This window comes from Pristis pectinata, chromosome 13 (genome assembly GCF_009764475.1).
Source record: "Pristis pectinata isolate sPriPec2 chromosome 13, sPriPec2.1.pri, whole genome shotgun sequence".
Lineage (NCBI taxonomy): Eukaryota > Metazoa > Chordata > Chondrichthyes > Rhinopristiformes > Pristidae > Pristis > Pristis pectinata.
In genome coordinates, this window is record NC_067417.1 from 21706717 (window position 1) to 21715605 (window position 8889).

At 35.9% G+C, this 8889-nt stretch overlaps 1 long non-coding RNA gene across 1 annotated transcript; it reads left to right on the forward strand.

Moving 5' to 3' along the window:
• The first annotated feature begins 244 nt into the window (after nucleotides 1–244).
• On the forward strand, nucleotides 245–6411 carry LOC127577385 (uncharacterized). The gene is made up of 4 exons (XR_007957365.1): nucleotides 245–344; nucleotides 2401–2584; nucleotides 2984–3036; nucleotides 4264–6411. It is a non-coding gene; the product is annotated as an uncharacterized LOC127577385 (long non-coding RNA).
• The last annotated feature ends 2478 nt before the right edge of the window (nucleotides 6412–8889 follow it).

Sequence of the window (8889 nt, forward strand, 5' to 3'; positions counted from 1 at the left end):
CTAGAACAGTCTTATGGAAATTAATGTTACGAGAGTTGGAAACTATATATGCCAGGTACACATTCCAAGCATGTTAAAGATATGAGAACAAACTGATATGAATTTCATATTATGTCAGTGCCTATATCTATGTCACTCTTTAAAACATGTATCATTATCAACTCTTAAGCCTACTTATATGCAAAATATCTTACTAGATGAAGCACGTGACATGTTGACTCCCAATTATACCAAAAGAACTGATAGTACTATTTACCAACCGCTGTCTCTGAAAAATGTGGAGGAATTGAAAGCACTTCACATCAAAGAAAAGAAAATGTATGGCTTAGTTAAAGTTATAATTGGTATGTATATTTATTTTTATATATGGCTGTATAAAAACAGACTGGTGTTATATGCAAATGCTGCTCTAATCATTGGCAGGGGTGAAAGTAAATTGGTACAGGCCAGTACTGGTAAGGAATTTATTTTTACTCCTGATCATTGACCTATTTAAATCTATCCTACATTGCAAAATATATTATTAACATGTCCATGGGTCTCGGAAGGTGGCAAGTTCTGAAGAAGGCGTTAGGAGAAATTTGTTTTTACTGTTATAGGCATAGAATATAAGAGAAAGGTGCTTATTTTAGAACAGCATAAAACAGAAGTAGGGTGTACATTTCAGGGCAGCAGTTTACAGGAAGGATGTAATTGCACAATAGACTGCAGAGGATATTTACAAGAATGTTGTAAATTTTTGTTGGAGATTTTTGTTATTAGGAGAGATTGATTCATCTGGCATTGTTTTCTCTGGAGGAAAGGAGACAGAAAGCAGATTTAATTGAGGTGTGTAAAACTATGAGAAGCTTAGACTTACCGGTGAAATCCATAACCAGGGGACATGGATTAAATAATTTGTAGAAAGATCAAAGAGGAGTTCATTGGAAAGTTAAATTACATCAACATATTCAATGCAAAGATGTAAGTTGGAACTTGTTATTCACTAGTGGTGTCTTGTTAATAAATTAGTACTCAATAATATGAAAGGTTTTCATCTCATATTGCACATTTGGTGACATGAGGTGTCCCAAATCCATTTACCATGGATTAAACCGATTAAAGTATAGTTGATGTTGTAAAACAAAAAATATGGCATCAGTTTGTACAATAACCAAATCATTATTTTGTTGGTTGAAATATAAACATTGGCCTGGACAGCCAATCAAATCTTAAAGCAATAAATAAAATCTTAAAGCAATTTCATATTTCAGAAAACATTCCAATTTGCAAAAACCAAATGAATGACAAGTAATTTACTTGGTGGTTCCAGAAAGAATGTTGTTCTGGACAGTGGATAATCTTGATTTTTTTTTGTTCTTAATATTCTGTGATCCTTTACATCCATCTGCGTGGGTAGAAAAGACATTAGTTTAAGATTCATCAGAAAGACAGAACCTTCTAAAATCTTGATTTCCCTTATTGCTGAACTGAAGTTGTCACCATTGGATGTATCCACAAACATAATGAACGGTTTAAAATAAAATTATGTGTGACAGCTGCTTAATTATGCTATCTCCTGGTCAAGCTGGAGTGTATGAGAGAAGTAAGGAAATATATGTGGGAGGATGAATATTGAAAGGTAGGTGATGAAGGATAGAATGTTGGAAAAAGGCATCTTCAACGTTGTGAAAAACAGCTCAGGAGAGAAAAGACAACAGACAGATGACAGAGAGAGAGAGAGAGAGAGAGATTCAGCCTTGACCTCCAGGGCCAAATTTGAACTGTGGTAGCAGCAGCTTGCAGTACTCTGCTCCTGAAACTCAGTAGCTGCTACATTACAATTTTTTTTTGAACAAATTAGTCCTGCAGACCAATTAGAGAGAAAAAAACAGAAGAGGGTAAAAGTATGATGTATTATTTTCTTTCATAAATTTTTGCAGAGTATCATTCTTATAAATTAGAACTGTGTAAATCCTGTGAATATAATTCCCATTGAAGTACTAAAGTGGTCAATCCTTTGGCAGAAATGCTTCACACATCACTCTTCAAACATGGCATTAGGTGGTTGAATGTTGAACTCTATGTTGTGGCCAAATTTTTGCTACTTTGAGCACCTTTGTGCTATTGTTTCATTTTTCGTTATGAAGATCTGATGAATAAAACAGATTTTGTAAGTTAATGTACTGGAATCTGGCCAATACCTGAATAAAGCAATACAGGCGATCCCTGTGTTGTTGGGGTTGTGTTACCAGAAAGCGGGCAGGATTGCAATTTTCTGTAATGCAAATCATTAAGAAGTATGCATTGATATAATATAAAAGTCAGCTACTGATACAAAAGTAGTGATCTGGCTTTTATATTATTATGGACAATGTGGCAAAAATAGACTATTTCTTATACATTTCTTCTTTATTTTAGCACGTGCTATTTCTGGTGTCATTGTCGATTATTGCTTATGGAGAATGAAATCCCCATTCTTTTTATTTAAACAAAGCCCTCAATGATAGTTTTACCAAGAAGTTCAATGGTTCTGTAACTGTCGATGACTTTTACAATTGGTCTGAAGAAATCCTATTACCCAACCTGTACAGCGCTTATGAAGGTAATGACAAAATTGTTGAAATAATATTAAATAAGTGATAAAAAAATATTTACCTTGGTCATTTGGTTCCCAAAGAAATGTTTTTAAATTTGAGATCCTAGATTGCCTGCTACAAGGACTTTAGTTATTTCTTAATGATTAACTTGTAAATGTTTGTTGGGTGTGTATTGGTTCTAGAAACTTTCAATATGTCCTCTTATATTTCTATATTACAGTTAACATATTACTTTAATATGTACCCTGCAGATCCCAAATTGACAGCTTAAACATCTGAAAAATGTAATGCTTTGTGCCATGCAACATTTTATATTCACTAATTGTACAGTCACTGATTACTGAGTGACAAGTGGAAATAAATGTGATGACTGATCTGAAAATCACTGTGCTCTTTTTATCCAGGATTTATAACAGATGGGAATTCAAAGCTGATTGGTAGCCCTTGCATTCGACAGGTGAGAGTGAAACCAGCTCCTTGTCCTGTGCCAACTAGGTTGCTGGATAGTATTAAGGAATGCCGTGCTCCTTACTCCTACAGCGATGAATATATGTTGGACTTTGGAAACCTTAGTGCACATACTGACTCCTCAAGCCTTGGTTCCTCCTGGCAATATCAGAGTGAATCACAGCTGAAGGGATATCCCATTTGGGGAAAGCTCGCAGTTTATCGAGGTGGTGGTTTTGTGGCTTTATTCTTTGTTAATGTGCTTTGTAATTTTTTTTACTTTGGCTGAGGAGAGGAGAGAGGAGGGAGCTGTAAAAAAAAAAAAATTGTGGACTGTGTAGGCTGTAGAAACCACCTTCCCACTGTCTCAACTTCAGAGCAAATTGTAGTTTCCAGCCTCCTGCTGATGACTGATTCATAGAATGCTAGGTCTGTTCTAAGTGAAGTGATTGAATAGAATGATCCTGCACTCCTGGAGTTTGGAATAATGAAAGATGATTTCATCAAAATATATATACATATATGTATGTATGCTTTGGAGGGCTTGAAAGAACAGTTGATGTTCCCTCTGTCTGAAACCATGCTCCCAGACTAAGATTTGGCAATGTACAGATTAAGGTGAGGAGTTCTCCACCTGAGACTGTGGTTACTCAGGCTGAGATTTTTGGAAACTGAAGGAATTGAGGAAGATGGGGATCAGGTGAGAATGTGGAAAATGTATAGGATCTTATTGTACAGCAAAGCAGACTCAAAGAAGAAAATAGTATATTTCTGTTCTGATTTTTTTTAATGCATCATTTGACCTTGGGCATTACAGTGGGATCAGCACTATAGGACTCTGATAGCTACAGGCTAGGATTGGTGATTCAGGAATTTCTGCACTATTGAAATGTTAGCCTCTTTCATTTCTTGTACTGGAATTGATTTTATCTCATTTAGTCTGCTTAAGCTTTATTGTGGGGAAATAGAAAACTTCTAATTCTCTTTCAGTAGATCTACCTCTAGGGGATGTGTGTTGCATATCGATGAATTGTATTTCTATTATACTGTTAGTTGAAAACATTGTAAAGATTGTGTATATAGAGAATTACAATTAGTTACAGGTCAGTGATGAAAAGTGTAATGTACAACAGTTATCTTTACCAATTCTGTAACCTTTACTGAGAAATTTAAAGGTAGATGAGTGGTGTTAAGGCTTGAATTGTTGAACTTTTCTGTTATCTGGTCTACTTTACAGCCTTTGGAGGATGAAGAAATAGTTGACTTACTACTGACAAAATTATGTGGCATCATTGGAGTTCAGAGGAAGAAAGTTCAGGTAATGGAATCTTTGCTCGAAGGAGAAAAGGCAAATCATCAATAGGAATCAACAATGGAGAAAATTTGTTGATTGCTTGTTGGATGCTGCAGAGGGAAGATACAATGAGATTCAAAAATTGAGGAGTGCAGAATATTTTGTAACCAAAAGAGAGTGCATTTTTGAATAATGTCTTCATTAGCCTTTTGGGTAATTTTTACAATTAAGCATCTCAGAATTTATGTAAAGTTGATAAATTGCTATAAAACTCTATTTTGGCATTTAGGAACATGGAAACAGGAAGAAACTCATTTAGCCTTTTAAAACCAAAAACAGAATGTTGGAATAACCCAGCAGGTCACGCTGCATCAGTGGAGGTAAAAGGTGTATGTCGACTTTATGGGTCAAGACTGCCTGATCTGCCGAGTTCTTCCAGCGTTCTGATTTTGTTCCAGGTTCCAGCATCTGCAGTTTCTTTTGCTGTCATTTAACCTTTTGAGATTATTCTGCCACTCTGGGGTAGTGACTAAATTTTACTTCATTTCCAGTTTACAATCTTTAGTCTGCAGTCCTTGAAGCCTTTACTTCTAAAACAAAAATAATCTATTGACATGAACATTTCAGTTAAAACAGCTTTCACAGTCTTATGGGACAGAGGGCCAGTTTTCTGCTCCCTTTCTTTCTCTGAAAAGTGCTTCATGATTTCATTCTTAAATTGCTCTAATTTGACGATAATATCTTTGCTCTGGATTTATTCAACAGTGGAAATAGTGATTCTGTATATATCTCATTGCATCCTTTCATTATTTCAAAGATTAGATCTACCTTCAAACAAAAGTATGAAAGCCATTCATTCTGATCAAACTGCAATGTCGCCCTCCTATGGTCTTGTTCTAGATTTAAGACAGTAGGAAGATGATTTCTACAAACACTCCCATTAAACTTTGACAACTGAAGTACCACTTATAACTTCTGGTACTCTAACTTCCTGGGGCAAAGACCAAACTTTACATGCCTGTGAGGTGTTTTTAGCTTGCTGGACACTTCAAGCATTTTCTCCTCCATGGTTTCTAATTTCTCGCCATTAAAATATATTTCAATTTTAATATTTTTAATCCTATCTGAAAAGTAGATTTTGCATTTAGTTTTGCTCCAGATCTAACTCATTGTCAATCATAATGTTACTATCCTGCCATGGAAAGCTCAATACAAATTTAAGATTAGAAAGATAAATTAAGACTTTGCAATAACCTGAAAGGCCATTCAACTTCTATTCCTGTGTTGCTGTTTTATGATGTTAACCACATGTACCAACTTTGTCCCGTATTCCTTTACATCTTTGGTAATAAAAATCTATCAATCTTAGATTTAAAGTTAACAATTGATAGAACATCAGTTACCATTTGCAGAAAATATTTCTACTTGCAAAGCATCATAGAAAGTTGGAACCACTTCCAAACTTTAATCTTGAATGACCTGGTTCTGATTGCCCACCCCACTCTTCTGGTTCAAGGTTCAACCAGCAAAAGTAGATCCTAACAATCTCTTTCGATCTCTCCTCATTTTCTAGGACTCTATAATTTAACCCTTGGGGTTTTGCTTTCATTCTGGTAGAACTATACTGCACTCCCTCGTAAGTCGATACATCCTTCCCAAAATGTATTGCTCAGAATTTGCACATATTACAATGTACCTAGTTTCACAAAAATGAAACAATGCCAAAAATTGCATAAGGACAAAATTAATACTTGGAGTTGAAGACCCATATAAAATGTGAGTCACTTAATAACATGATGTAGTTGTTTCCATGAATGTTATTTAGTGCCTTTTTCGGACTGTAAACTAATCCAAGGTTTTAAGGAAACTTGCTCGGTTATGTTAGAAATATCAATGAGTGGAAAATATTTCACTTAGTCACGATTAATTTCAGTCACAAATCTCATTAAAAAGATACAAAATAATACAATGCCAAATCAATTGATGTAATCAGTTCCATCTGTCGCAAAACTACAGCAACTTTTGTCACTTGCACTGTACTTAATCTAAAAACAATCAATTTAATCTTAAATAAACTCATGATTAACAATCTTTCTGCCATTGCAAATGTTTTTTCTGTGAATATGAAGACAGTCCTTGTGATCTGCCTTGCAAATATGATTTTCAATGGTTAGATGCTGGGATCCTGTTACAATGTCCACAGCATTATGTTGAACATGAATGAAAAATATTATCTAAAGAACATGCTTATCTCTAGTTTCCAGCAATGACTTCAGCTCAGCCAGTATAATTCTAACAAATAGTAAATTGAAATAGGATTTTCCTCAGGATTGGATTAAGAATTTAAAAAGCTAAATATAGCAAACGCTGGACATCTGAAAGAAAAACCGAAAATATTAGAAATATGCAACAGATCAGGCAACCTCTTGAGAGTGAGATTCTGTTTTGATTTAAAATTCCTGGGATTCAACATGTTAAATACAAACTGGAGATAATATTCAACTTGATGACAATTTTACTGAGGAAAAAGAATGCAGTTAGCAGTGATCTGGATGAAGATTTTCCTACTTGTCTTTAAATCATGACAGATAGTAGCAATATAAGCAAACAAAACTACGGTCAGACTGATGCAATTTATAAGCACTCTGCTGCAGAATGACAAACATTCATGGAAGTTTAGTATCCACATAACACATACAGATGAAGCTATGAGTAAGGCCCCATTCTGCACAATATTGTTAGTGTTGTTCAGTAGTAGTTCACTGTAACATCTGCTTCTCCTGAAGATCCATTAAATTTCCTCCATCGGAAAATGGAGAGTAGTGAGTTGCAAAACCATGAATAAATCAAATAGATAATTCCATAGTGGAGCATCTTTTGAAGGAAAGTTGGGTCAACTCAGAGAAAGATAGTCATAGAGAGAGGATGTGGGGCAATGGATTAGTTTTGGATTAGTCCACCAGAGCAATAGCACAGAGATAACAGTCCAGAGTTATACTGCATGGAAACAGGCCCTTAGGCCCTTTGGCCCTACTCATCCATGCTGACCAAGGTTCCTACCCAAGTTAGTCCCATTTGCTTGCATTTGGCCCGTAACCCTCTAAACTTTTCCTGTTCATTTACCTGTCCAAATATCTTTTAAACATTATAATTATACCTGCCTCTACCACGTCCCCTAGCAGCTCATTCCATATACCCACCACCCTCTGTGTGGGAAAACTTGCCCCTCAGTTCCCCTTTAAATCTTTCTCCTTTCATCTTAAATCTATGCCCCCTGGTTTTAGACTTCCCTACCCTGGGAAAAAGATTGACCATCCACCTTATCTATGCCACACATGATTTTATAAACCTCTATAAAGTACACCCCTCAGCCTCCTTCACTCCAGGGAAAATGGTCCCAGCCTATCTAGTCTCTCCTTAAAAGCCTCCAGTCCTAGCAACATAATTGAAATCTTTTCCGCACCCTCTCTAGCTTAATCACATACTTCCTATAGCATGGTGACCAGAACTGCAATACTCCGCCAGTGCAGTCTCACACATGCACACGTGACAAACAACAAAGGACCCAGCACTGATCCCTGTGGCACACCACTGGTCACAGGCCTGTAATCTGAAGAGCAACCCTCCACTACCACCCTTTGATTCCTACCACCAAACCAGTTTTGGTATCCAATTGGCTAACTCACCCTGGATCCCATGTAATCTGACCTTCTGGACCAGTTTACGATTGGTCAAATTTTCTTCCTCATGATGGACATTATTAGAATGGTGACTGATTCTATTAACAGCTTAATTCCCTGCTCAGAGCACAAATTCTGTCATCATGACTGATTTGTACAGGACATAGTTCAATTGAATAACAGACACTTGATCCTCTTACCATTGTTTGGTGCAATTATTAACTTATGTATCATACTTAAGTCAAAATTAATGCCCTAATTAATATCACAGGAAAAGTTTACAAGCTGTATTTACACTGCAGTTTGCAAAACCTTTGTGTAAATCAGTGGTAACCTACAACTCATAATAATCAGAGGGATTATGACCATGTATACGAATTTGTAGACTAAAGACTGGAATTGTCAGGTATTCAGTTACATCTAGTCAACGATACATTGGACATCAATGGTCAAAATAAAACACTTTTAGATTAGCTTTCATTTCTTACCTGGATTGAGGTGTCCATTCTTCACCTCTGTAATCCTAGAGTTGAGTAAATAATAAAATGGTGCTCTTGTTGTCACAGTTTAATGAAACCCAACAAACTTCATTCATTTAGATTTTAATAAAGGAGGCCCACACTACATTTACCCAACTCAAGGCAAAAAGTATGAGCTGCAACCACAGTCTATAGATATTGTTTGAAATTAATTTATTAGCAGTAATGTTTAAGGTGCTTCAATGCATTTACATTGGACAACTGGAAGCAGAGGCTGAATACACCTTTCTATTGCAACATTAAGAGGTATTCATTCTACACCAAAATTCACAGCTGACAAAGTGACAATAAAGCACTGGCTCTCAATAACAATCTTAATGCTTCACATGACCCTAAATACAAGACATTAC